General features: G+C 37.5%; 1 long non-coding RNA gene and 1 pseudogene across 2 annotated transcripts in view; one reads left to right on the forward strand and one right to left on the reverse strand.

Annotated features, from left to right (window-relative positions):
• Positions 1-4,271: 4,271 nt before the first annotated feature.
• LOC140627873 (nascent polypeptide-associated complex subunit alpha pseudogene) lies at positions 4,272-4,920 on the forward strand (annotated as a pseudogene).
• Positions 4,921-11,956: 7,036 nt separating this feature from the next.
• LOC140627633 (uncharacterized) overlaps positions 11,957-12,841 on the reverse strand; it is a 29,701-nt gene continuing 28,816 nt past the window's right edge. The window contains exon 4 of one of the 2 annotated variants that reach the window (XR_012026287.1): positions 11,957-12,609. This is a non-coding gene — a long non-coding RNA (uncharacterized lncRNA). The remainder of the gene's footprint in view (positions 12,610-12,841) is intronic. The other variant, XR_012026286.1, reaches the window with a different exon arrangement.

Raw genomic sequence — 12,841 nt, forward strand, 5'->3', positions numbered from 1 at the left:
GAGGCATAAATATGTACAATTGTTAGATCTTCTTGATGGATAAACCCCTTAATTATGCTATAATGCCCTTCTTCATCTCTTGTACAGTCTTTGGTTTAAAATCTAGTTTGTCTCTTATAAGTATGGCTACATTTGACCTTTCATAGAGTCTCCTTTAATATTCCTTTCAGGACTGGTTTAGTGGTCATGAATTTCTTTAGTTTTTGTTTGGGAAACTATCTCTCCCTCTATTCTGAATGACAGCCTTGCTGGATGAAGTATTCTTGGGTGAATATTTTTGTCCCATTCAGCACATTGAATATATCCTGTTACTTTCTTCTGACCTGCTATGTTTCTGTGGACAGGTGTGCTATGAACCTCATCTGTCTTCTCTTCTAGGTTAAGGACTTTTTTTGTTGTTGTTGCTTTCAGGATTCTTTCCTTTTCTGTGTATTTTATTAATTTGACTGTGGTATGTCTTGGTGATGATTGGCTTTTGTTGAATTTAATGGGAATTCTCTATGCATCTTAGATTTTGATATCTGTTTCCTTCCCTAGACTGGGGAAATTTTCAGTTATAATCTGCTCAAATAAAACTTTTGGTCCCTTTACTTTGTCTTCCTCTTCTGGGACTCCTATGATGCAAGTGTTACTCCACTTTAATAAGTCACTAGTTTCCCTAAGTCTACCTTCATTATTCATTAGCTTTGTTTCCCTCTTCTTTTTAGCTTCATTATTTTCCATAATTTTATCTTGTACATCACTGATTCATCCTTTGTCTTTTTCCATCCCTGTATTTATGGCTCCATTTGGGTTTGCATCTGTGTTACAGCATTTTAAATTCTGGTCTGACTAGATTTTAATTTCTCTATCTCTGCAGTAAGGTATTCTCTACTGTCTTCTATACCTTTTTCAGGCCCCGTTAGTATCCTTATAATTATTGTTTTAAATTCTAGTCCTGATATCTTACTTATATCTGTATGTATTAAATCTTCTGCCCAACATTTCTTCCTGTTCTTTATTTTCTGCTGATTTCTTACATGTTTTCATTTTGGTGCAAAATAAAAATAAAAATAAAATAAATTAAAAATAAAGTAAGATAAATAAAGGAAGGTGTTTTGGCCTGCTTCCTTGGGTCTTTTTTCCAGTTTGTAGATGTGAAGCTTTGTTCTATAAGACTTATGTTCAGTTTTTTGGATGTTCAGAATGAGTTCATATTTATCTAGCTGTGTTCAAAGGAGGAGGCAAGCTTAGGGGTGCCCTACTCCTCCACCATCTTACCTCTCTCTTCATATATTTTTTGTTTCCTCTTAATTTCTTGACTGACCCATTCATTGTTTAGTCACGTGTTATTTAGTCACCATGTATTTGTGACCTTTTAGATTTTTTTTTGTGGTTGATTTCTAGTTTCATATTGTTGTGGTTTAAAAAGATGAATATTATTTCAATCTCTTTGAATTTGATGGGTTTCATTTTTTTTGCCTACCATATGATCTATTTTGGAGAATGCTTCATGTGCACTTGAAAAGAATGTATATTCTGTTGTTTTTGGATAGAATGTTCTGAATATATCTGTTAAATCTATCTTCCAACATGTTATTCAAAGCCATTGTTGCTTTAATGATGTTCTGTTTAGATTATCTGTCAGTTGTTGTAAGTTGAGTGTTAAAGTCACCTACTATTATTGTATTATTATCACTTAATTGCTTTATGTTTGTTATAAACTATTTTATATATTTGGATACTCCCATATTGGGTACATAAATACTTATTGTTGGTATGTATTATTGGATTGTTCCCTTTATGATTATATAGTGTCCTTCTTGTCTCTTGTTACAGTCTTTGATTTATTTATTTATTTATTTATTTATAATATTTTATTTATTTATTCATGAGAGACAGAGAGAGGGAGGAAGAGACACAGGCAGAGGGAGAAGCAGGCTTCATGCAGGGAGCCTGACATGGGACTTGATCCCAGGTCTCCAGGATCACACCCTGGGCCAAAGGTGGTGCCAAACTGCTGGGCCACCGGGGCTGCCCACAGTCTTTGTTTTAATGTTCATTTTGTTTGATATCAGTATTGCTATCCTAGCTTTCTTTCACTTCCATTTGTATGATAAATGTTTTTCTACCCCTTCACTTTCAATCTGCATTTTTCTTTAGGTCTAAACTGAGTCTTTTGTACATAGCATATAAATGTGTATTATTTATTTAACAATGTTTTTTATTTAAATTCCAGTTAGTTAACATACAGTATAATGTTAGTTTCATATATATTATATAGTGATTCAACAATTTCATACATCACCCTGTGCTCATCACAAGTGTATTCCTTAATGTCAATCACCTATTAACCCATGTCCCCACTGACCTCTCCTCTGGTAGCCATCAATCCATTTGTTTTCTATAATTAAACCTCTGTTTCTTTGTTTTCCTTTCTCTTTTTTCCCCTATGCTTGTTTATTTTGTTTCTTACATTCCACATATGAGTGAGATCATATGGCATGTGTTATTTTTGTGCAGTCAGTCATCCCATATCTTTTGATTGGAGCATTCAGTTCATTTACATTCAAAGTAATTATTTTTTTAAAGATTTTATTTATTTATTCACAAGAGACACACACAGAGAGAGAGGCAGAGACACAGGCAGAGGGAGAAGCCGGCTCCATGCATGAAGCCCAACGTGGGACTCGATCCCGGGACTCCAGGATCACGCCCTGGGCCAAAGGCAGGCTCTAAACCATTGAACCACCCAGCGATCCCTAATCAAAGTAATTCTTGATAGATATCTAGTTATTGACATTTGTTACTTGTTTTTTGGTTGTTTTGTAGTTCTCTGTTCCTTTTTTTCTTGCTCTTTCTCCTGTGGTGTTATCATATTCTTTAGTGATATGGTTGAATTCCTCTCTTTCTATTTTTCCATATACATTATAGGCTTTTTATTTGTTGTTGTCATTAGGTTGGTGTACAACATCCTATGCATACAATTGTCTATGTTGTTGGTTGTTTATGTTTGAACACATTATGAAAACATTAAATTTTTACTCTTTCTCTCACATTTTATGTATATGATGTCATATTTACATCCTTTTATTTTGTGAATCCCTTGACTGATTATTATAGATAATATAGCTTTTACTGCTTTTGTGCATTAACCTCTGTATGATTTCATAAGTAATTAATCGACTACTTTTATTATGTTTCTATTTAACTGAAATTTTTTCCTTTCCTAATTTTCTTACTTCTGATTTTGGCCTTTTTTTCCACTCAAAGAATTTTCTTTACCATTTCTTGAAAGGCTGGTTTAGTGCTGACAAACTCCTGTAACTTTTGTTTGTCAGGGTAACTCTTTACTTCTCCTTCTATTCTGAATGAGATAGCCTTGCTGGATAGAGTATTCTTGGTTGCTGACTTCTTTCTTTCAGCACTTTAAATATATCATGTCATTCTATTGTGGCCTGCAAAGTTTCTGCTAAAAAAGTCAGCCAATTGTGTTATGTGGTTTCCCTTGTATGTAACTGTTTACTTTTTCTTCCTGCTTTCAGAATTCTCTATCACTACTTTTTTGCCATTTTATTTTTATGTCTTGGTGTAGACTGCTTTGGTCTAATCTTGTTGTGGACTCTGTGTGTTCCGTATTTGGATGTCTGTTCCTTTTCCCAGATTAGGGATATTTTCAGCCCTAAGATTAGTACTTAATGATGAAAAACTGAGAGTATTCCCTCTAATATCAGGAACAAGACAAAGATGTCCACTCCAGTAGGTTTTACTCAACATAGTACTGAAAGTCTTAGCCACAGAAATCATACAAGAAAAAGAAATAAGAGGCACCTATATTGTTAAAGAAGAAGCTAAATTGTCACTATTTGCAGATGACATATTATATACAGAAAATCCTGGACTCCACCAAAAAATTACTAGAAGTAATAAATGAATTCAGTAAAGTTGCAAGATACAAAATGAATACCCCAAAATACACAGTGTTTCTATACACTAATAACAAAGTAGCAGAAAGAAAAATTAAGAAAACAACTTTGTTTACAATTGCCTCCAAAAGAATAAAATACCTAGAAATAAGCAACTAAAAATGTGAAAGACCTGTACTCTGAAATCTATAAAACACTAATGAAACAAATTGAAGATGACACAAACAAATGGAAAGATATTCCATGTTTATGGATTAGAAGAATTAATATTGTTAAAATATACCCAAAGCAATCTACACATTCAATGAAATCCCTATTGGCTTACTCTCTTTCTCTGCCATCTTCATTCTTCCTTCCTTGCACAAAATGTATGGTGAAGCCATAAAAACCATCCCTGCTACAGAGTAAGAGTTACCACAGCTCCAGGCTGAGACAGGGTCTGGAACAGAATATGACAGGTATAAATCAGTACCAGAGCTCAAGGAACAGGATTCCACACAGACGACCACACAACAAGCCCAGGTGGCAGCAGCAGCTGAAATTGATGAAGAACCAGTCAGAAAAGCAAAACAGAGCCGGAATGAAAAGAAGGCATGGAAAGCTATGTTCAAACTCAGTCTTCAACAGGTTATGAGAGTCACTATCTAGAAATATAAGAACATTCTCTTTGTCATCACAAAACCAGATGTCTACAATAGCCCTGCTTCTGATACCTACATAGTTTTTTTTTTTTTTTTTGAGAAGCCAAGATGGAGGATTCATCTCAGCAGACACAACTAGCGGCTGCTGAGAAATTCAAAGTTCAATGTGAAGCTGTCTCAAACATTCAATAAACACACAGACTCCAACTGTACAAGAGGAAAATTAAGAAGAAGAGGTTGATGAAACAGATGAAGAGGTTAAGGACATAGAATTGGTCATGTCACAAGCAAATGTGTCAAGAGCAAAGGCAGCCCAAGCCCTGAAGAACAGCAGTAATGATATTAGAAATGCTATTATGGAATTAACAATGTAACCATATGAAAATGAGAACTGTCTTCTCATGTTTCAAAAGAATAACTGAAGCTTGGTTTGAAATTTGTACTATTTCTATCATTAATAAAGTTATGGCTTCTTGTTGGATGAAAAAAAAATAGAAAAAGAAATCCCCGCCAAAATGCCAACAGCATTTTTCACAAAACTAGAACAAATATTAAAATTTGATGGAACTAAAAGACCTCAAATAGCCAAATCAATCTTGAAGAAGAAAAACAAATATGTGGAGGTATCACAATTCTATATTTTAAGATATACTCCAAATCTGTAATAATCAAAACAGTATGATACTAGCACAAAAATAGACACATATAACAGTGAAACAGAGCAGAAAGCCTAGAAATAAATGCACAATTATATGGTTAATCTCCAAAAAAGGAGGCAAGCATATGCAATGGGAAAAGGTAGTTTCTTTTTTTTTTTATTTTTTATTTACTTATGATAGTCACACACAGAGAGAGAGAGGCAGAGACACAGGTAGAGAGAGAAACAGGCTCCATGCACCGGGAGCCCGACGTGGGATTCGATCCCGGGTCTCCAGGATCGCGCCCTGGGCCAAAGGCAGGCGCCAAACCGCTGCGCCACCCAGGGATCCCCAAAAGGTAGTTTCTTTAACAAATGGTGTTGGGAAAACTGGTCATCTACATGCAAAAGAATGAAACTGGACCACTTTCTAACACTATATACAAACATAAACTCAAAATGGATTAAAAACCTCAATGTGAGACTTGAAAACATAAAAGTCCTGGAAGAGAACATAAGCAGTAATTTCTCTGACATCAGCAGTAGTAAAATTTTTCTTACCTCAAAGATACTGATGTAGTTAAACACTGGGACACCTGCACCCCAATGTTCATAGCAGCAATGTCCACAATAACCAAACTGTGGAAGAAGCCACGATGCCCTTCAACAGATGAATGGATGAAGAAGATGTGGTATATACATACAATGGAATATTACTCAGCTATTAGAAGAGACGAATACCCACCATTTGTTTTGACATGAATGGAACTGGAGGGTATTATGCTGAGTGAGATAAATCAATCAGAGAAGGGCAATCATCATATGGTTTCACTCATACATGGAATATAAGAAATAGTAAAAGGGATTATAAGGAAAAGGAGGGGAACTGAGTGGGAAAAATTAAGGAGGGAGAAAAACCATGAAAAACTACTAACTCTGGGAAACAAACAAAGGGTTGTGGAAGGGGAGGTGGTTGGGGGGTGGGGTAACTGAGTGATAGGCATGGAGGAGGGCACTTGATGGGATGAACACTGGGTATTATACTATATGTTGGCAAATTGAATTTAAAGTAAAAAAATAAAAAAATTCTAGATATATCTTCTCAGACAAGGGGAACAAAAGCAAAAATAAACTACTGGGAATACATCAAAATACAAAAGTTCTGTGCAGCAAAGGAACCATCAACAAAACAAAAAGGAAACCTACCAAATGAGTGAAGATATTTTCAAATGGTATATCTAAAAAGGAATTATTATAAAAATATATAAAGAACTTATACAACTCAACAAAACAATTTGATTAGAAAATGGGCAGAGTACCTGAATATTTTCCCCAAGAAGATATACAGATAACCAACAGACATGAAAAGATGTTCAAGATCACTAATCATCAGGGAAATGCAAATCAAAACCATAAGGAAATATTACTTTACAACTGTTAGAATGGCTAAAGTAAAAAGAAGAAGAAATAACAGGTGTTGGTGAGGAAGTGGAGAAAAAGGAACCCTCATATACGGTTGGTGGAAATGTCCATTGATACAATGACTGTGGAAAACAATATGAAGGTTCCTCAAAAAATTAAAATAAAACTACCATATGATCTGATAATTCCACTATTGGATATTCACTCAAAGAAAGCAAAAGCACTCATTTAAAAATAGATGAATGGATAAAGAAGATATGGTAGTCAGCAACAAAACAGGTTGAGATCATGCTATCTGACACACGTAGATGGACCTAGAAGGTATTATGCTAAGTGAAATAAGTCAGACTGAGAAAGACAAATACCATATGATTTTACTCATAAGTGGAATCTAAAAAAACCCACACAAATGAATAAACAGGAAGCGGAATCAGATCTATGAAAGAGAAAAATTGATGGATGCCAGAAGGGAGGCTGGTGGGTGCCTGGGGAAAATGGGTGAAAGAAAGTGGGAGATACCGGCTTTCAGTATGGAATGAATAAACCATAGGAATAAAAGGCACAACATAGGATGGAAAAAAAGAGAGACCATGGCCAAATCTGTTAGCACTTCTTTGCATTTATCCTTTGCTAAGTTTCCTTTTATTCTTCTACTTCCATTACCTAGGCAACTGCAATTTTCATCCTAAGAATAGGGAAGTTCTGCTCTATAATGACTACTAGATGTGCAGTGTAATCTGTGTCTTTGACTTGCTTGACCCATTTTTTACTACTTCTAGTTTTACAAACCTGGTTCTTTGGGGGTAGCAGTGTTGTTTGCAGGCTTGTAAGATAGCATGCTAAATCAGATACAGCCACTGTGGACATAGATTCATGACATCTGGTATCTATAATGTTCTACATATGTGTCTGTGACTTAAACTATATATTTTATGATCTAATAAAGAGATAATCATCTAGATGATAATTATAGTTACCATTTACTGGTTGCTTACCATGTGCCAAACACTGCATGAAATGTGTGTGTGTGTGTATGTGTGTGTGTGTGTGTGTGTGTAGTTTTATTAACCCTTACAACAAATTTATTAAGTTGGTAAACCATTATTTCCATAATACAAATTAGGAAACTTGGGTATAGAGAGAGGTTAAGCACCTTATACTGTGTCATACATTGAAGAAGCTTGTGCCCAGGTTTGTGACTATGAAATTCATGCACTTAATCTTTGATATATACTGCTTGATTTATTCTAAGGAACTAAGCCCAGAACACTCATGACAATTCCAACCCTTAACTAAATCTGTAAAATGCAAATTGGATCAGGGCATATTTGAGGGTTTTGTACCTGCTATTTCCCCATGGGTTATTTTGATGGGCTCCAGACAAAGTCAACACATATTAGAGATAGTATGCCAGTAAGGCCCAAGGACTTGCAACATTTCTCATATAATTTTGGAAAGATCACCTTATACTTCTTTAACATGGATAATATCCTCATCAAAGTTCTGTAGAAAATATATTGTCTTGTAGGTTGTCTCTTGAATCCCAGGACTCTGAAGAACTGGCCCCAGCTTAATTTCACGTTTTTGGCTTTGAATAAATCATTTAAGTAAGCACTTAGCTGGCATTTCTTGGCTTTCTGACTGTTCACTTCAATCTTCTACCATAGAGACTTCTATTTTGGCATCTATGTTGCCACCTCCTGGAATGAGGAAGCTGTCCCTCAGCTAGATAACTAAACATAACTAGCAGCTGGAGGGCAAAATCATTTTAGCAGCATAGAAGGCTATTCACATAAGGTATGGACCAATAAGTAGCCTATTCTATTCTAGGTAAATCAGAAAACCCTCCTCACCTGAGTGGGTAGAAACATTTTTGGACTTTAGTTCTCTTTATTGCTCCAGCTATAAAGCTCACAGTGAAGGGCTGTTGCCCATGAGCTATGCAGCTGAGTGGGGTCTCTAAGGCCCCATTATACTAGGAAGGCTGTTGAGGCAAGTGGTTGGTGGAGAGGAAACAAAGAGAACAGTCCAGTTATTGAAGGAGTAAGTCATACATCATTTCCAGAGTTCAGATAAGTGCTATGGCTCAAAAAGAAAGGCAGATTGAGTAAAGAGAATGAGGGAATAGAGGTTGTGGAAAATACTGAACAATGAATATTGATTGCTTTTCTCTCATTGTTAGACTTTAGGACGACCTCTGGGTAAGTCTGAACAAAAGTGGGCTATCAGAAAACTGGGCTTCCCTGATGTTTCTGTCCTCCTTCCCTTGCCTTGGTTGATTCTGTTCTCAGCCACCATGGGCTGGATGACCTCCAGTCCCTTGCCCTCAGGCTTAAGAGTCTTTGGGCAGACCAAATGGAACATTCATGTGCAAGGTTGGTGAAATAAATCAAATAGGGAAAAAATCCATTTTGGTGTGGTCATTGTGTCAACTTTTATTATTTCAGTTCAGCATGGCTGCATATATAAATCTCCTGTAAGGAACTAGAAAAGGGATACGTGAAATAACATTTCTAAGCAGCATGGTCACTTGCTTCTAATAATAATTACTACTTGCAAAGCCTGGAAGTGCTTAAGATGTTCATATTTTTTGAACGATTGACTGGTTCCCTTATTTATACATATAAGAAAAAAAGGCAAGTAGGGAGAGGAAATTGTCTGTTGCTTCAGAAACGTGAAAGTCACATTTTTGGCACTGTTTCCTGGTTGATGTCATTCTGGGGAATGTGCTAAAGGCCATGGTTTTCCAGAGGGAAAAGTTTTTTTCCATAGCAGGCTGTTTGTGGGCACTTATTGCCCCCTCTGAAGTCAGGCCAAAACCAAACTAGGCCTTTTTCTGCCTTGTTTGGCAGTACTAGGTCAAGCCCACCTGAAGCAGGAGTCCAAAACTTTTTCTGGTCACTGTGCCTGGGCATTCCCTGAATCCTCTTGTACTTTCTGAATCTTCTCTTCAGGGGCTTCTCAGCTGCTTGACCTTGCACAGGCTGCTGGTAAGGTTGGTTTTCCCCTGCTGTGTGAAAGCTATATGGGCTGCCAGGGGTATGTGTATATGTAAGGGCCATCTGACTCCTAAGGTAGATCACAGCATAATGTGGGTTGAGGCTTGGACCCATCTGCTCTCATTCCTTCTTACCTCCTAAAAGGTCCCAAAGCAAAATGGGATATAGACCCCACTGTCATATGATACTAGTCCTATCCCTACCCCCAATTTCCTTGTCCAGCCTGGTCTTCATGCTCCTATATGAAGATGTTTTGAGACCCTTTAAAAACCACTTGTCACAAGGGATGCCTGGGTGGTTCAGTGGTTGAACGTCTGCCTTCAGCTCAGGGTGTGATCCAGGGTCCCAGGATCAAGTCCTGCATCAGGCTCCCTGCAGGAAGCCTGCTTCTCCCTCTGCCTGTGTTTCTCTCTCTCTCTCTCTCTCTCTCTTTCTGTGCCTCTCATGAATAAATAAATAAAATCCTTTTTAAAAGCCACTTGCCATGGTTTAGAGGACTTTACTTGGGTCCATCTAGCATAAAAGAAAGAGATCTTTGCATCATGAAATTGGCCAGTAGTTTAGTGTGGGCCACAAAAAGTCAGGCTTGGATTCTCATTATTTTCCAACCCCCTCAGCATACAGGCAGACACTTGGACTCCAGGATCATTCCCACTTCTAAACTTTTATTCTCACCTTAATGGATACCTATTTCATCATGTGCCTTGCACAAAATTACTCTCACTACTGGCTCACCATTGTACCCTCATCTGGCTCAGGCCTCTGCTTAGCTTTTAAATCCTCTAACACAACTCCAGCTTTGACCTCCTATTCCCTCAAATTTATTCTTTACCATATTTATAGCCATTTCATTAATTTCATAAATGAAAGGTTACCTTAGAAAGATCAATGCTCTAATGGAGGCATTTATACAAAGCATAGTAATGGCCCCAAAGGAGCTTTTATTAGTTTTGCTTTGGGGGGGGGTCAGAGAAGACCTTGCAGATGAGCTGATGCTTAAAGCTGAATCTTTAAGGTTCAGAATAAGACCACCAGGAAAATATGTGATAAGGAGAAGATGATACCTAGAGACACCTCCAGGTGGCTATATATCAGGGCCTTATTATCTTCATATCCTGCTATAAGTTTCCTTGGGAATAATCACATCAGGAGCTCAAAATCAAAGAAAGGAGTTCAGCTCAGAATATCTCAGAGTATCAACAGTGGGACATAGATCTTTAGAGAATGTCTACTCCAACTCATTTATTTTACTGATAAGGAATCTGAAATCTAAAAGGTTGAAAGGACCCACCCACAAGCACACAGCTAGTTAGTGGCAGAGGTAGAACTGGAGGTAGAAGGATTCCTGAAGTGCCATTGCAGGGCTAATTCCAGGTTACTTCATGGCCTTATCATGTCCCAGTTGCCCCTTTGATCTTTTCTTATGAGAGCTCCCATCAACCACCCTTCACTCACAGAGGTTCCCTTTCAAGTCTGGGCAGCACTGTTGGTTGCCACTAACTCCCTATGTGACTTTAGAAAAATTACATTTCTTTGTTGGCCCTTAGTTTCTTGTATCCCCATCTAGAAATGGGTGAGGGTTAACTAATAAGTTTCTATATCTAAACCTTATTGAGAGGGGGCACACAGCTAGTAGTTTGTACAGGAGCTTCACTTTTTTGTATATTTGCTGGAGTGGAATACAGAGATCTGAACGGGGTTAACTAAAAGTAGTATAAAAATATAGTGGGAACTAATACCCTGGAGGCTTTCTACAGGCTTGGATAAAAATCTATTTCTTTGAGTGTAGTCCTTTTATTTTTAATGATATAACCAAAGCCCAAGTTTGGAGTTGGGTAAGTTCTCATAGATGGTTAGTGAGGATCTGGGCCTCAAACCCACATCTTCTGACTTAAAGTCCAGTACTTACTGCCTAATTGAGCTAGTTATGTCCTGTACAGGGCAGTGCTAAAAAGTCTAAGAGTTCAGCAGGAGTCTGTTACAAATAGAGTTCAGTTGCATCATGAGCAAGGGTATTTGCAGCTGGCCAGTATGAAGACAGGAAGTTCAGAGCTTTGAGAGCAGGGGAAGATACAGTTGTCTCCTTAGACCACATTTGGGAATTTTGGAGATTTCTTTGGGCCTGAGCCTCAAGAGGTAGAGGGGTTCAGGGTATAGTTATCTCCCACTTTACTTCCTTCTAATTGCTTCTTGTTCACACTGTCTTTCCTTTTACCTCCATATGACTAGCCCACCCTCTTCTAGTCATAAACAGAGATAATCAATCTCTGAGTTACCTTACCTCCATTTTCCCACTACCTCTCATAGTAACTTTCAAAGGAGCAAAACATCTCACAAACCACTTTTGCATTTGCTTTTGCTTTGAATTTCATGCTGTTTGAGATTGTTTTTGTGTACTCCCAGAATGCTCTTGTGGGAAAAAAAGAGTTAAAGTCCAGCTTCTTCCTCTTCACAAACATGGCTTATACCATACAGTCAGTGTCTCATTCATAACTATACTTTCTAATGCCTTTTATTCTTTGGGTTGGTTCAAGTGGTCTCTAAGCCATTGGTACTTCTTCACTGTGGGTGGGGCAGGTGCTCTTTTTGGAAGATGGGGGAGATGAGTTTAGTTCTGGACAAGTTGATTCTCAGAGGTTTATTCTGAAGTGGATATGTTGAATAGGCAATTGGATATCTAAGTCTGGAATTTGAGAAACACTTTTGGCTGGAGATATAATTTGAGAGTTGTCAGCAAACAGATACCATTTTAAGACATCAGAATTGAGATGATTTAGGGACTAGGTGCAAGGAGAAAAGAGGTTCCATGAAAGTTCTCAGGCCACAGTTTATTAATGAGCTGGGAAGCTGTGGAAACTCATCTCCTGGGAGGAGGCAGCTTTGTTCTTTTACCCAGATTGGTATAATTGGGTTGCTAAGTGTGTTGCAGTAGAAAAAGTGAGTCCACTCATTCATTGTATGCCTGAGGTAAGTCATCCACATGTTCTGGACCTCGGTTTTCTCACCTGTATAATGAGAGAGTTGAAAGGGATGATGTGATATTCTAGAATGGTTTATCACTTCTACTAATGGAATCAACAAAGTCCTGCTAAAATGTTATCTGTTGGAGTGACAAGCATGTGAAGGCATTTTGTAAAGTGACAAATCCTATGTAAATGATAATTGCCAAGGTTATAGTTATGTTCTGCTTTATTTGTGGGATGTTGATGTGTAAAGATTATTGACCTGGGGAATCAA

The sequence above is a fragment of the Canis lupus genome, chromosome X, assembly GCF_048164855.1.
Source record: "Canis lupus baileyi chromosome X, mCanLup2.hap1, whole genome shotgun sequence".
Classification (NCBI taxonomy): domain Eukaryota; kingdom Metazoa; phylum Chordata; class Mammalia; order Carnivora; family Canidae; genus Canis; species Canis lupus.